The 14,720-nt window shown below is 43.3% G+C and overlaps 1 pseudogene across 1 annotated transcript in view; it reads left to right on the forward strand.

Moving 5' to 3' along the window:
* The first annotated feature begins 1,863 nt into the window (after window positions 1-1,863).
* Window positions 1,864-14,720, forward strand: part of LOC311426497 (mitogen-activated protein kinase kinase kinase 1-like) — a 286,004-nt pseudogene continuing 273,147 nt past the window's right edge. Inside the window, exons 1-8 of the transcript in view lie at window positions 1,864-1,899; window positions 7,039-7,245; window positions 8,381-8,581; window positions 9,585-9,701; window positions 10,226-10,344; window positions 10,855-10,973; window positions 11,639-11,720; window positions 11,851-12,028. The product of the transcript in view is annotated as a mitogen-activated protein kinase kinase kinase 1-like (transcript). The remainder of the gene's footprint in view (window positions 1,900-7,038; window positions 7,246-8,380; window positions 8,582-9,584; window positions 9,702-10,225; window positions 10,345-10,854; window positions 10,974-11,638; window positions 11,721-11,850; window positions 12,029-14,720) is intronic.

Genomic DNA, 14,720 nt, shown 5'->3' on the forward strand with positions numbered 1-14,720 from the left:
TTCTTTTTGCCACTGACCATTCACCACAAATGGATGAGACACATGATTACTAAGAGCCTGCCGGTGGTCATTTGGCAGTGTAATCTGCGTCTCTGCACTCTTGCCCTGCAATAGAGCTAAGTCGTCATTAGTAATCTGTAGAATGTGGCAAGCCAACGGAATGTTATCCAGAAACATAGTTATAACACCGATCTGGGGACGAATAGTCCTTTTTGCATTGCAAGATAAACCTCTTATAAAAAGAATGCTAGAGTAAAGCAGCACAGCCGCCGCTGCCTCCATGGTTACGTCAGACAGTCTGCAGGGTCCTGATCTCCGCCCCTCTGCTATGTGCCGACTCGCCACACGGTGAGGGTCGGCTGCCGTTGTCCACTGACGCCTCTGGTCTCCTGTAGCAACTCGATCTTGGATGTCCCGCATCGCACCGTGATTACTTCAATTTCCCGCGTTTTCCGCGGCTCCGTTTCCCGCGTCCCTGCGCGGCTCCTTTTCCCGCGTCCCTGCGCAGCTCCTTTTCCCGCGCTCCCCGCGGTTTCTTTTCCCCGTGTCTCACCGTGAGTCCTTTGTCCGGGTCGGTGCGTAGAGTGTTTCAACGTCTCTCAGGTGTTCCGGCGTCCGCCAGGTCTGTCCGTGTCTCTCGTGTTGGCCGTAGCCCTGGCCGTAGCCCTGCAGCGTCAGTCAGTGCTCTCTCCGTGCGGTGGTAGGCATTCCGTGTGCCTCGGGTCTCCCGGCGCCACTCCGATGTCCCGGCGCCACTCCGATGTCCCGGCGCTGCTGGTGGCAGCCTATTCGGGTCTCCTGTTCAGGTCACAGCCTGTTCGGGCGCCATTTGTTAGAGGACGCACGGCTGAAAGCACGACAGACACCAGTAGAATCAGATCATGCTCCCTTTTATTGCCGGAATAGCCTAACTTTTATAGTGAACTTAACAGGGGCAAACAGTGTTTCACACAAGATTATTGGTCAAAAGCACTCAGATAAACAACTACAAGAAAACAACCCCACCTGCAAGAAAACAACCCCCTTGTGATTAGCAGTCACACAGACCTTGTCCTTGAAGCCAGCTGCTGGTGATATTGTATAAACTCACTTTAGGATAGAATAAAACTTGTGGTTAAAAGATAGCAAGGACAAAGTAAACGACATCTTGTTATCTGTAGACCTTCTGTTATGTTGAAGCATCTTGTTATTTGAAAACATCCCGGTATCTGTTAACCCTCAGTCAGGCTGAGACTTGAGATAACTTGAGTCAACTGTCCGTTATGTCTTGTTAAGTGAGACATCCCGTTATCTGCCGACCCTCAGTTAAACTGAAAGCCAACTCAGCATTTTTACAGCTTGGAAAACAACTGATTAAGCAAAGGTGAAAAGTGCATCACGAGGAAGACCTACGGCCTTCCTCCCAAAGACCACTGCCCACATCCCGAAGACCCCGGCCCACAATTCTTGGAAGGCTTTGCGCAAGCGCAAAGACTGATAAGCTAATTAGCATACAAAGCGAGAGTAGGCGGGGTTAGGTAATGAATATGTATAGGCACTAATAGAATATTAATTGTTTCGCTGTATAAATATGAGATAGTTTGTCACTTCAAACATGCACGATAGGTGGAAAGATCCCCCGTGCATCCAGCGCTGCAATAAAGAATATACCACTTAAGGAAATTTCGGCTTTGATCTTTAAATCACTGGTAACAATATTTTTCTGAATTCCTCAATTGGGCGATGTGGGAACACTTTCGTGGGAACTTCTCATAGTTGCCCTGGTAACTTGGTTTGTTCAGCTACAGCAGGCCATGGGATTTGCTAAGGCCTACTCCTGGTTGCTTAAAGCAAGCTCAGATCGAACAATTGTTCCACGGACTCATGTCCACGCCCTTTGTGTCAATTCCCAACACCAGGGTGAGGACACACCTTTTTCTGAGAATTCCGACAACTTTTTAGGATTTTGAAGTTGTTCAGGGGTGAATTTCCAAAGCATTGGAGGTACCCACTGCTCTAGATGCCTGCCCATATCCTCCCGCTCTCCCTGCCACTCACAACTATCCTGCCTCCGGACAGATCTCCGGATGAGATTTCTAAGTAGTTGTTTAAACTTAAACAAAACCTGAAGCGCATTCAGGAGACATAACAATGAGAACACACTGCTTTGAACATCCCAAGGATATTCAAAATTTTGAAAAGCTATTGTAACTATCCTGGATGAGAAGGGGGGGGGTGAAGGGAAAAGGGAGGGTGAAGAAGTGGGGAATAGCATCCCCGTGTGTCCTCCCCCATAGATTGGTTTCCTGAGTAGAAAAGGTAAATGGTGTAATTGTTAATAGTTTCTGAGATATGGGTTCCAAAGTATAGAGTTGAAGGCAATGCTGAGTACAAATACCAATTTGTTTCATGACTACTATTTTTTTCATATCATAAGCCATTGTTACACAGTACAGCAAAATAGCAGCCTTAAACCAGCCCCCAGAAATGATAAACAGCATGACAGGGAACACATACAGTAAGTAATGTGCTATATAACTCAGTTTGGAAAACAGGTGCAGAAGACTTGAGATCAAAAAAAATCAACATTGTGATTAGTGACTATTAAGCAGATCTAATGCTTATAACAATTTTGTTCTAACACGCTGTGGTGAGATCTGTCGTTATCTCAACCCTTTGGGTCCAAGTTGGGTACCAAAAGTACATTTGTGGATTAACCCAGCCAGCAGCTAAGCACCACAGACTCCCCCCCGGTCATCCTCCCCCCCCCAGTGGGATGGGGGAGAGAATCAAGGAGGGGGGGGAAGAAAATAAAAGCTTGTGGATTCAGATAAAGACAGTTTAATAGGACAGAAAAGAAAGAGAAATAATAATATGCACAAAGCTAGTGATGCACAATGCAATTGCTCACCACCCACTGACTGATGCCTGTTCTGTCCCTGAGCAGCGGTCCCCCACCCCAGCCAGCCACCCCATATTAATTGTTCAGCATGATGTCATATGGTGGAAGGCTGCTGTATGGAGTCCTACGCGACGAGTTGCAGAAGCTGCTGAGGGAGAAGGTGAATCGAGTCAGTTTGCAGAAGTGAAGGCCATCCAGCTGGCTTTAGATATTGCTGAATGAGAAAAGTGGCCAGTACTCTATCTCTATACTGATTCATGGATGGTAGCAAATGTCCTGTGGAGGTAGTTACAGCAATGGAAGCAAAACAACTGGCAGCACCAGGGCAAACCCATCTGGGCTGCTGCACTGTGGCAAGATATAGCTGCCTGTGTGGAGAACCTGGTTGTAAAAGTACGCCATGTAGCTCACAGAATCACAGAATCACATAATCGTCTAGGTTGGAAGAGACCTCAACATCACCTAGTTCAACCTCTGACCTAACACTAACCAGTCCTGCACTAAACCATGTCACTAAGCTCTACATCTTTTAAAGACCTCCAGTGATGGTGACTCCACCACTTCCCTGGGCAGCCCATTCCAATGCCTCACAACCCTCTCAGTAAAGAAGTTCTTCCTAATATCCAACCTAAAACTCCCCTGGCGCATCTTCAGCCCATTCCCCCACGTCCTGTCCACAGGCATGTGGGAGAATAGACCAATCCCCACCTCGCTACAGCCTCCTTTAAGGTACCTATAGAGAGCGATAAGGTCGCCCCTGAACCTCCTTTTCTCCAGGCTGAACAACCCCAGCTCCCTCAGCCGCTCCTCGGAGGACTTGTTCTCCAGACCCCTCACCAGTTTCGTCGCCCTTCTCTGGACTCTCTCAAGCACCTCGTTGTCCTTCTTGTAGCGAGGGGCCCAAAACTGAACACAAGACTCAGGGTGCGGCCTCACCAGAGCCGAGTACAGGGGGACAATCACTTCCCCAGACCTGCTGGCCACACTGCTTCTTATACAAGCCAGGATGCTGTTGGCCTTCTTGGCCACCTGAGCACACTGCTGGCTCATATTCAGCCGACTATCCACCAATACTTCCAGGTCCTTCTCTGCCAGGCAGCTTTCTAACCGCTCATCTCCCAGCCTGTAGCCCTGCTTGGGGTTGTTGTGCCCGCAGTGCAGGATCCGGCACTTGGCCTTGTTGAACCTCATACAGTTGACCTCAGCCCATTGGTCCAGCCTATCCAGATCCTCCTGCAGAGCCTTCCTACCCTCGAGCAGATCGACACACTGTAGTGGGTTTACGTGGCAAGTTTTTGGTATCAGGGGGCTATAGGGGTGGTTTCTGTGAGAAAGATCTAGAAGCTGCCCCATGTTTGGGAAGGGCCCCATTGTTTTCCAGATCTGAGCCAATAAGCGATGTTGTTTGCGCCTCTGTGAGAGCATATTTAAGACAGGGAAAAAACGCTGCGCCAGACAGCAGCCGGGAGAGTCAAGGGAGTGAGAAACAGCCTGCAGGTGCCAAGGTCAGTGTAGAGGGAGGGGGAGAGGTGCTCCAGGCGCCAGAGCAGAAGTCCCCTGCGGCCTGTGGTGAGGACCATGGTGAAGCAGGATGTCCCCCTGCAGCCCATGGAGTACCACGGTGGAGCAGGGTTCCATGCTGCAGCCCGTGGAGGAGACCACGGTGGAGCAGGTGGCCCTGCACCGACGGAGGCTGCCGCCTGTGGAAGACCCCTGCCGGAGTAGATTCCGGGCCAGACCTGTAGCCCGTGGAGAGGAGCCCACGCAGGAGCAGGTGACCCGGCAGGAGCTGCTGCCCGTAGGGGAGCCAGGTTGGAGCAGTTTTCTCCTGAGGGATGGACCCCGTGGTACGGACCCATATCTGGAGCAGTTCTGAAAGAGCTGCTGCCTGTGGGAACCCCACGCCGGATCAGTTCATCAAGGACTGCATCCCGTGGGTGGGACCCCACAGCACAGGGGACGAGAGTGACCGAGAAGGAGCGGCAGAGAAGAAGTGCTGTAGACTGACCATAACCCCCATTCCCCGTTCCCCTGCGCCGCTCGGGGGGAGGAGGTGGAAGAGGGTGGATGGGGGGGAAGGTGCTTTTGGTTTGCTTTTTCCTTTGTTTTCTCACTTCTCTCGCTTGTTAGTAATAGGCAATAAATCTTACTATCTCCTTATGCCGAGTCTGTTTTGCCCATTACAATAATTATTGCGTGATTTTCTCGTCCTTATCTCAATCCTTGAGACCTTTTCTCATATTTTCTCCCCATTCCTCTTTGAGGAGGGGGAGTGAGAGAGCGGCTGTGGTGGAGCTCGGCTGCCCACTCGAGCGGAACCACGACACACACGCACCTACCTTGGTGTCATCTGTGACCTTACTGAGGGTGCACTCGATCCCCTCATCCAGATCATCGATGAAGATATTAAAGAGGACCGGCCCCAGCAGCGAGCCCTGGGGAATGCCACTAGTGACTGGCCTCCAACTGGATTTGACTCCATTCACCACAACTCTTTGGGCCCGGCTATCCAGCCAGTTTTTAACCCAATGAAGCGTACGCCAGTCCAAGCCATGAGCAGCCAGTTTCTTGAGGAGAATGTTGTGGGGAATGGTGTCAAAAGCCTTGCTGAAGTCAAGGTAGACCACATCCATAGCCTTTCCATCCACCCAGTGTGTCACTTTGTCATAGAAGGAGATCAGGTTCGTCAAGCAGGACCTGCCTTTCATAAACCCATGCTGACTGGGCCCGATCGCCCGCTTGCCCTGCAAGTGCCGCGTGATAACACTCAAGATAATCTGCTCCATGAGCTTCCCTGGCACTGAGGTCAAACTGACAGGCCTATAGTTCACCGGGTCTGCCCTCTGGCCCTTCTTGTAGATGGGCGTCACGTTTGGTAGCCACCAGTCAACTTGGACCTCCCCCAGTAGCCAGGACTGCTGATAAATGATGGAAAGCGGCTTGGTCAGCTCCTCCGCCAGTTCTCTCAGTATCCTCGGGTGGATCCCATCTGGCCCCATCGACTTGCGCACATCCAAGTGCTGTAGCAGGTTGCCAAACATTTCCTCATGGATAGTGAGGGCCACATCCTACTCCCCATCCCCTTCCACCAGCTCAGGGTACTGGATATCCAGAGAACAACTGCTCTTGCTGCTAAAGACTGAGGCAAAGAAGGCATTAAGGCATTAGGCCTTTCTAATTTTGTCCCTGCACAGCCTCGCAACATCCTTATAGTCCTCCCGCATGGCCCGCCTTCTTATGATCTCTCAAAGATCATAAACCCTCTTTTGTCTCCTATACTCAAGCCACAACTATCTGTTGAGCCAGGCCGGTCTTCTTCCGCGCCGGCTTGTCTTTGGGCACATGGGGACAGACTGCTCCTGCGCCATTAAGATTTCCTTCTCAAAGAGTGCCCAGCCTTGCTGGACTTCTCTGCCCTTCAAAACCACCTCCGAAAGGGACTAAAATATTCCATATCTGTGTCTAAATTGAGTGTTGATGCAATAGAGCGCTTTATTAGGAGTATAAACGATTACTCTGGTTGAGCATTTTTCTGTGCAACACCGTGCACAGTGATTTGCTTCCAGTATCTGCGCTAACTAACTGTTTCAGCTGTATTGCAGGCAGAAAAACAGTCCAGGGTTCTTACAGGGCACAGAACACCTTAATTTTTCTGTATTGCTTCCAGGTTTAAAGTAATTTTATTTTGTAACAAGTGGTCATACTGTGCTGTAGAAATAATAAACCTAATATTTCTCGTCTGATACATACAGTATATAATAAATGGATTCAAGGTTATAACTCTTATATAGGCAGACAATGACTGTAGGAAAAAAAATCATTTTAATCCTACTGTCCAAATGGGGGAACTGCTGTCCTTTGGGATACCATGAATGACAGATAAGCACTTTAAGAATAAATCAGTTGCTTCTACAACTAATGGAAGTGGCACAAACGGACGGGAAAAACGTTCTTGTTTTTATATGTTTTGCATATAGACTAACAAGAAAACACCTATGAGATGTTAATATTGGAAACTAGCAAATTTGCAAACTTTGTATGTCTGAATTATGGCTTAATTATATAATGCTAGAAAAACAAGTTTTGATGGGTTTGCGTTGCTTTAAAGTGAAATGATTAATTTGTAATTCTAACACTCATGGTTTAATTCCTGCAAGGTGGTGAAACCTATCCCTGTGAAAGGAGATGCATATGAAAAGAACAAGATATCTCAAGAACCTCAAGCTGAAGGACAAAGCACTGCTTGTTCACCTATGCAGAAAGGAAGGCATAGTCCTTCTCCTGGTAGCTCCTCTTCATCGTCCTCTAGGACTGTTAAATCTGAATCACCAGGTGTTAGAAGAAAAAGGGTATCTGCAGTACATGTAAGTTGCAAGCTGTGATGTAATTACTAATTTGGCTATATTCTGCAATCTTTTGCTTAAAAGAGAGGCAATTAGTATGTAATCCTCGCTGGGTAGGGCAAGATGCTGATGTAAAAAAGGGGTGTTATGACACAGTATCACTTGAGAGTGTTACATTTTTCTTATGTATGGAACTTTATTCTCTGCTCTTAGGTGTGTTTCTTCTTTTTAATTCAGTCATGCTTTCGGTTTTTTGTTTGTTTGTTTGTTTTGTTTTGTAGGAAATAAATGAGGCCATATGTTCTCTTAGTTAGATTTGCACAAAGAGATGTCAGTAGTTTTTCTCTGTAGTTTTGCATGTCAGTTCTCCAGGCAAGTATATTCCCTCGAGGAAAAGATTGTTGATTAGAGTAAGATTCCTGTAGAAAAGAGTTACTGGTATGCTATTTGTGATCCTCTGTTTCAGGACTGTTCTTTGCATACAGATTGGTGACGTTTTAGGTATTTGCATTGTTAGATGATAAAATCTATACCATTGCATTTGAGAAGATCAGGAATGGAGTGGAATATTTTGAGCATTAATTACTGACTTCATTAGAGAAGATCAGGAATATAGTGTTTTGAGCAATAGTATATAACAGATTACAAACATACTCATCCACAGTTAATCTTCTGTTGACTTGTATACAATTTCACAATGCAATTAGAGTAAGAATAAAGTCTAATTGCTTTTATTGTCCCATTGCTCTAACAAAGGATTCCAAAATCAGTAAAATATGTACTGTTATTCCACTGAACTAGGAATTAATATCACACAATATAGCACTGTAGAACAAATCCTTTCCTCTTGATAAGAGAAATTAAAATGTTAAAAGGCTATTAATGAAGACTTGAAAACTGAAGCAACTTAAAAGTCTCCTTTTCTGTCATAATACCAGACAAAATTTCAGTTATAAAAATTTCAATTAAAAATTCTTGTTTTTCTTCTGCCCTCTAGTTCTGGTCATAAAAGAAAATTAATCATTTTAAATTCATGTAGTCTAATCAAGTTGTAGTTTCTTCAGGTCTGAGGGACTCTTATTCTATGACATTCTGAACAAAATACATAGCTAAACTTTCTATTTCCTTCCTGGAAACAATGGAACCACTTTTGTAGCATCAGAATGGACGAATAACACTGCCTCAAAGAGCCCCATCTCCAGATGGCTTCTCTCCATACAACCCTGAAGAAACAAATCGTCGTGTCAATAAAGTTATGCAAGCTAGGCTGTACCTGCTGCAGTAGATAGGACCCTACTCTTTCTTAATTGGAGGAGACAGCCCTGATAATAAATACAGAGTGTTTATTGGGCCTCAGGTAAAGAACATTGTTGTGTTGTCTGTAGCTTTTATTAATTTATAATTAATCTTGGAAAACCGTTGTCCTGGTTTCAGCATGTTATCAACACTCTTCTCATCCTAATCCAAAACACAGCACCCTACCAGCTACTAGGAGGAAAATTAACTATCCTAGCTGAAACCAGGACAACTGTACAAAACCAAATTAGATTGTCAGTCAGCAACCCATGCTAATGGTTCTGTAAAGCAATGTTTAAAAGATGTAATATGTGCTCATATAGCATAGTAATCAGCTTGTATTTTTATCAAATATGTAGCAAGTACTATTTTTGTCCGAAGTTTCTCTTAAGAAAAAGATTCTAGTTAAAGAAATCTTTACTAACGTTCCATATATTTCTTATTCCTACAAGTAGCTCCTAATTATATGTCTTATTAAGCATTTTTTGGCTAAAATTTGGCCACTTACTTTCCTGGTTTCTCACCCTGAAATGCTTTATTTCTTTAACTATGGGGTAGCTATAAATGACAAGCAATGTCATAATTCCTTTAATGGAGTGATAATATCATTAATACCCATAATAAGGTCCTTTTCAGAGACTTTCATAGTACTACTGTGATGCTGTATTGGGGAACATGTAGGTTTTTGTGTAAGCAGAAACATGTCATTTAAGTTTGCCGTCATGTTACAGATATATATTATGATTATATGCATAAATTCCTTTTAGTATGGAGAGTAACAATAGCTTTCAGTTGATTTTTTGAAAAAGAAAGGAGAAAACTGATGCTATAATTGTCAGATTTTTTTCAGACATATTCCTAAATAATATTTTGGGAATTCCCTTTTCTGAAAGGCCATGTAAGAAGATATTTATGCCCATATTTGAAATACTATTTTGCATTAAATACTCTTTTTTGAAAAGTAGGAGGGCCTAGTATACACTTCCATGATGCACCTAAATGTGGAAAAATGATCCATGTAATTATCAAGTCAGTAGAGCCCTAGCTTATACTTTTCTTTGCAGACTTGTAGCTGTGGCTGTGGAACATTTTATATTCATCTGCTATTTGTTATGCTGCGTGTATTCCAGCTTGAACCCTCAGACCCAATGCTATGGAGAAAGACACTGAAGAACTTTGAGGTAATCAATCTCATAAAGATCTAATGGCAGATCTAAAATATACTCCAGGTAGAATTCTTTAGGGTACTGTCTTAAAAATGCTCAAAACTGCTGCATTTCAAAGCAACAAGAATGTGGTTTTAATCGTTTTTAATTCAGTTTCAAGAGCTATGTAAGTAGAAAAAAAAATCTGCAAATAAAAGATGTAACTAAAAGAATTAGTAGAGAGCTGCAGTTTAGTGAATGATTCAAATTTAATGTCGCCATGAGTTGAAAGATAAGCAGAACAGGGGTCCTCAGAAGTATTTGTATATACTTAAAGCTGTAAGCTATTTTTAATAAATAAATAGCTTTTTGCTGTAAGCTGTGTTTCTTGTGATCTGTTGATTAGTAAGACTTCTGAAATTCCTGTTACTTCTGCTGCTAATACATTATTGTGAAGGTCAATAGATCTTTAAGCAGTAGTTAAGCTTTAGTAACGTTGCCTTTAAATATAAGCAATTCATAGCATAAATACAACTGTTGCTATATTTTTCTGATGGTAGGTTGAGAGTTTGTTCCAGAAATATCACAGTAGGCGTAGCTCGAGGATCAAAGCTCCATCTTGTAACACCATCCAGAAGTTGCACCTGCTCCTGCGTGGGCTCCTCTCCATGGGCTACAGGTCTGGCCCGGAGCCTTCTCAGGCAGAGGCTCTCCATGGGCCGCAGCATCCTTCAGGTCAGAACTACCTGCTCCTCCATATGCTGCAGTGTGGAAATCTGCACCACCGTGGTACACCATGGGCTGCAGGGGAACAGCCTGCTCCATCATGGGCATCTCCACAGGCTGCAGGAGAACTTCAGCTCCTGCGCCTGGAGCACCTCCTCCCCCTCCTTCTTCAGTAACCTTGGTGTCTGCAGGGTTATTTCTCACTCCTCTCTCCCAGCTGCTGATTCACAGCAGTTTTTCCCTTTCTTAAATTTGCTCTCACAGAGGCACAACCAGCATTTCTCATTGGCTTGGCTCTGGCCAGAGATGGGTTCCTTTTGGAGCCAGCTGAAACTGGCCCTTATCTGACATGGGGCAGCATCTGGACTCTTCTCACAGAGGCCACCACTACAACCCCCTGCTACCAAACCCTTGCCATGTAAACCCAATAAACAATCACGATTTTTTTTTTTATTATTTTTAGTAGTATAAAGGATGAAGAACAGATGTGCTCCATTTGTTTGTTAGGCATGCTGGATGAAGAGAGCCTGCCTGTGTGTGAAGATGGCTGCAGGAACAAATTACACCACTGCATGTCAATATGTATGTTATCATCTTTGTCTCATTAAATTCCGGTGACTCTAAATATCAAAAAGTATTATAACTTTGTGTTTTGTTTTTTTTTTTGTTGTTTTTTTTTTTTTTTTTTATTATTATTCACAAATCAAGCTTGTAATTTAGTGCTTTTAGAAAGAAGTTAACTGAAGGGCTAGAGGTTTGAACCTCTTTTACCTGAATGAGATTATGTCCAATCTCAGAGCAAGGTTAGGAGCAGACTTTATTCCTCTGCAACTCGACATTAGAGTTCATGAGAATCATCCACGATCAGCTTGGATTATATAGTAAATTATGGAATATTCTTACATACTACATTAAATAAAGTATATAAATAGCTAGTTTGCTTTAGCAAATAAAATTCAGTCTCATGTATATTAGTACTTTTTTAAAAACATTGCTTATGTTTGACGTATAAAAAGACCCATATTTCAGTTCATAACTTTTAATATTAATTATAGTGCTAGACTGAAGCATTTCTGCATACAGAAATGTTTAAATGCACATATTTATCAGGCTGCTGCAGTGGCTCAGTTCAGAAACGTTTATCCTGAAACTGACATTCTTCAGTAAAATTTAGGTATACTAATGCCATCTTCTGGTTATATACACTATAAAACTGGAATACATATTATCCTGTTGCTGTGTTCCAGGGGCAGAAGAATGTAGAAGAAACAGAGAGCCACTTATATGTCCTCTTTGTAGATCTAAATGGAGATCTCATGATTTCTATAGGTAAGCAGTCAGTCTGAGTATAACAAACTATCTGTTTCTGGATCTCTAGAAGTATTCTTAAATACAGTGAAGTATTTACTTTGGTCAGTGTTTCGTTTGTTAATCCATGTTATTTGTTGTTAATCTGTAGTCATGAATTGCCAACCCCTGTGGTTTCTTCTGTTCTCCATGTGGTTCAGCAACAAACTCAACAGCAATCTACAGTTGGATCACAGAGGAGAACCCAAGATAGCAATTTTAACCTTACTCACTATGGGGTCCAGCAGATCCCTTCTGCCTATAAAGGTTTCGCTGAGCCATGGATTCAGGTAATTTTACTTTGCAAAAGAAGCTTCAAATGTAAAAAATGATTTTGAACCATTACGCTAGATTTGCTATACTTGGTGAATATTACATTTACACAGCACTAATGCAAAACTACTTTAATTTCCTTCAGAAGAAACTATGATCATTGTGCCTACTGGCCAGTAATGAAATATGCTTATGCAGTATTTGCTCCTGCTATTTTTAATAACTGAAGGAGCTTTCTTCTGAAAGAGCTTGGAATAAGAGGAAAGTTATGTTTTGATTTATACCATCAACTTTTTTCACTTAAAAAAAAATAAATGCTTGTTGATGGCACATGCAGAGAGTGAGTTTCTTAACACTATTGATTTTGAAAAAGGTTACCATGGTGATGTTAGCGTCTACTGAATCCACCTGGTGGAACAGAGAATATTATGACAAATATCTTCTCTCTTTGCTCAGACATGAAAATGAAATGACAAACTGGACAATTTGAGGTAGAGCCATAATAGGATTCTAGTGTATGAGTGTCTAATTTTGACACAATTCTAAAGCATCTGTAACAATTCAAAAATTATTCTGAATCCCATCAGCTTAATGATTTATTATTATTGGAAAGAATTATATTTAATTTGCATCAGAAAAAAAGGTTTCCCAGTAATGTTTTCACTGTTGTTTTTTTTTAGTTTCAGAATTCATCTCAGGCTGCTGAGGGATTTTTGAAACAGCAAAGATCCCATGGCTTGCTACTGATATAGTATAAACTCACTTTAGGATAGAATAAAACTTGTGAAATGATATTGTATAAACTTACTTTAGGATAGAATAGAACTTGTGATTAAAAGTTAGCAAGGACAAAGTAAACAACATCTTGTTATCCGTAGACCTTCTGTTACGTTTAAGCATTTTGTTATTTGAAAACACCCCATTATCCGTTAACACTCAGTCAGGCTGAGACTTGAGATAACTTGAGTCAACTGTCTGTTATGTCCTGTTAACTGAGACATCCTGTTATCCGCCGACCCCCAGTTAAACCGAAAGACAACTCAGCATTTTTACAGCCTGGAAAACAACTGATTAAGAAAGTGCATTACAAGGAAGACCTACGGCCTTCCTCCCAAAGACCACTGCCCACATCCTGGAGACCCTGGCCCACAATTCTTGGAAGGCTTTGCGCAAGGACTAATAAGCTAATTAGCATACGAAGCGAGGGTAGGCGGGGTTAGGTAATGAATATGTATAGGTGCTAATTGAATATTCATTGCCACATTGTACGGATTACTAATGACGACTTAGCTACATTACTACCTTTATTGTGGTGCAGGAGTGCAGAGCCACAGATTACACTACCAAATGACCACCGGCAGGCTCTTTCACAAATAGCTTCTAAGGTTGCAGCCAGCACTGCTTGCAGACATATAGCAGACGTTGCACTCTCTTTCCTAATTAGCAATCATGTGTCTCATCCATTTCCGGTGATTGGTCAGTGGCAAAAAGAAAAGGGGGAGAGTAAGGGGCGACAAAGACAGAAACGGTATCAGGAGGATGCCGCTGACACTAACAGCACGGGTAATAGGAGTAGTATAAATGACACAGGTGATGGCAAGGGTGGAATGATAGGGCAGCATTGTCGAGTTCTGGAATGGATTTTCCTACAGATTCAGCCAAAAACGAGTGTTCCGTTTTCTCCCACGGGCCAAGTGATAGTTGAACGATCACATCAGGTTTTAAAGGAACAATTAGTGAGATTAAAAGAGATCAAGAACATCAATGAGCGATTGCCCAAGGCATCGGTTGTTGTGAATCACTTATGTTTGATTAGGGACCGAGAAGACCGTCCTGCGAGTATTCATTCTCAAACAATAATAAACACTGCTAGGCAGGGTTTAGGGACTTATGGCACGGAGACAAGGGGTAACAACTATAGCGTTTGGAACAATCGTACAGCTATGGCCTTACCTCCTGATGGTTTCCTGATTTGCAGGGATAGGGCCTGGCAAGGTATCCCTGCAAATGCTATCGGACGTCCACGTTACTTACGTAAACTTACTATATTTGCTCCTAGCTTGTCGCAGTTGCGTGAGGTCACCAGACATAAATGGGTATTGCTCGCACTGGATTGCAATGATAATGTTGAGTTGCTTGGTGTTGCAGCTAGAGCAGCATTGGCAATTTTTGTGCCAGGAGTGGCATCTGCGGCCGCACTTAACAACTTAGAAAAATTGGTATGCTGGGCCAAGAAACAAGCCCATGCCACGACAGAGATACTTGAGGAGATGTTACCAGATCAAAATAGTCTGCGACATGCGCTCTTACAGGATCAAGCTGCTATTGACTTCTTGCTTTTGGCTCAAGGGCATGGGTGTGAGGACTTTGAGGGAATGTGCTGTTTGAACCTTTTTGATCATAGTGAGTCAATTCACAAATCCATTACTTTCCTGAAAGAGCTCATGAGAAAGATTCAATATGAAATCAATCCTTTCAACCAATGACTGTTGAGGGATTTTTGAAACAGCAAAGATCCCATGGCTTGCTGCAGCTGAGCAAACCAAGCTACCAGGGCAACTATGAGAAGTTCCCATGACAGTGTTCCCACATCGCCCAATTGAGGAATTCAGAAAAATATTGTTACCAGCAGCTGGCTTCAAGGACAAGGTCTACGTGACTGCTAATCACAAGGGGGTTGTTTTCTTGCAGGTGGGGTTGTTTTCTTGT

This window comes from Aythya ferina, assembly GCF_964211825.1.
Source record: "Aythya ferina genome assembly, chromosome: W".
NCBI lineage: Eukaryota > Metazoa > Chordata > Aves > Anseriformes > Anatidae > Aythya > Aythya ferina.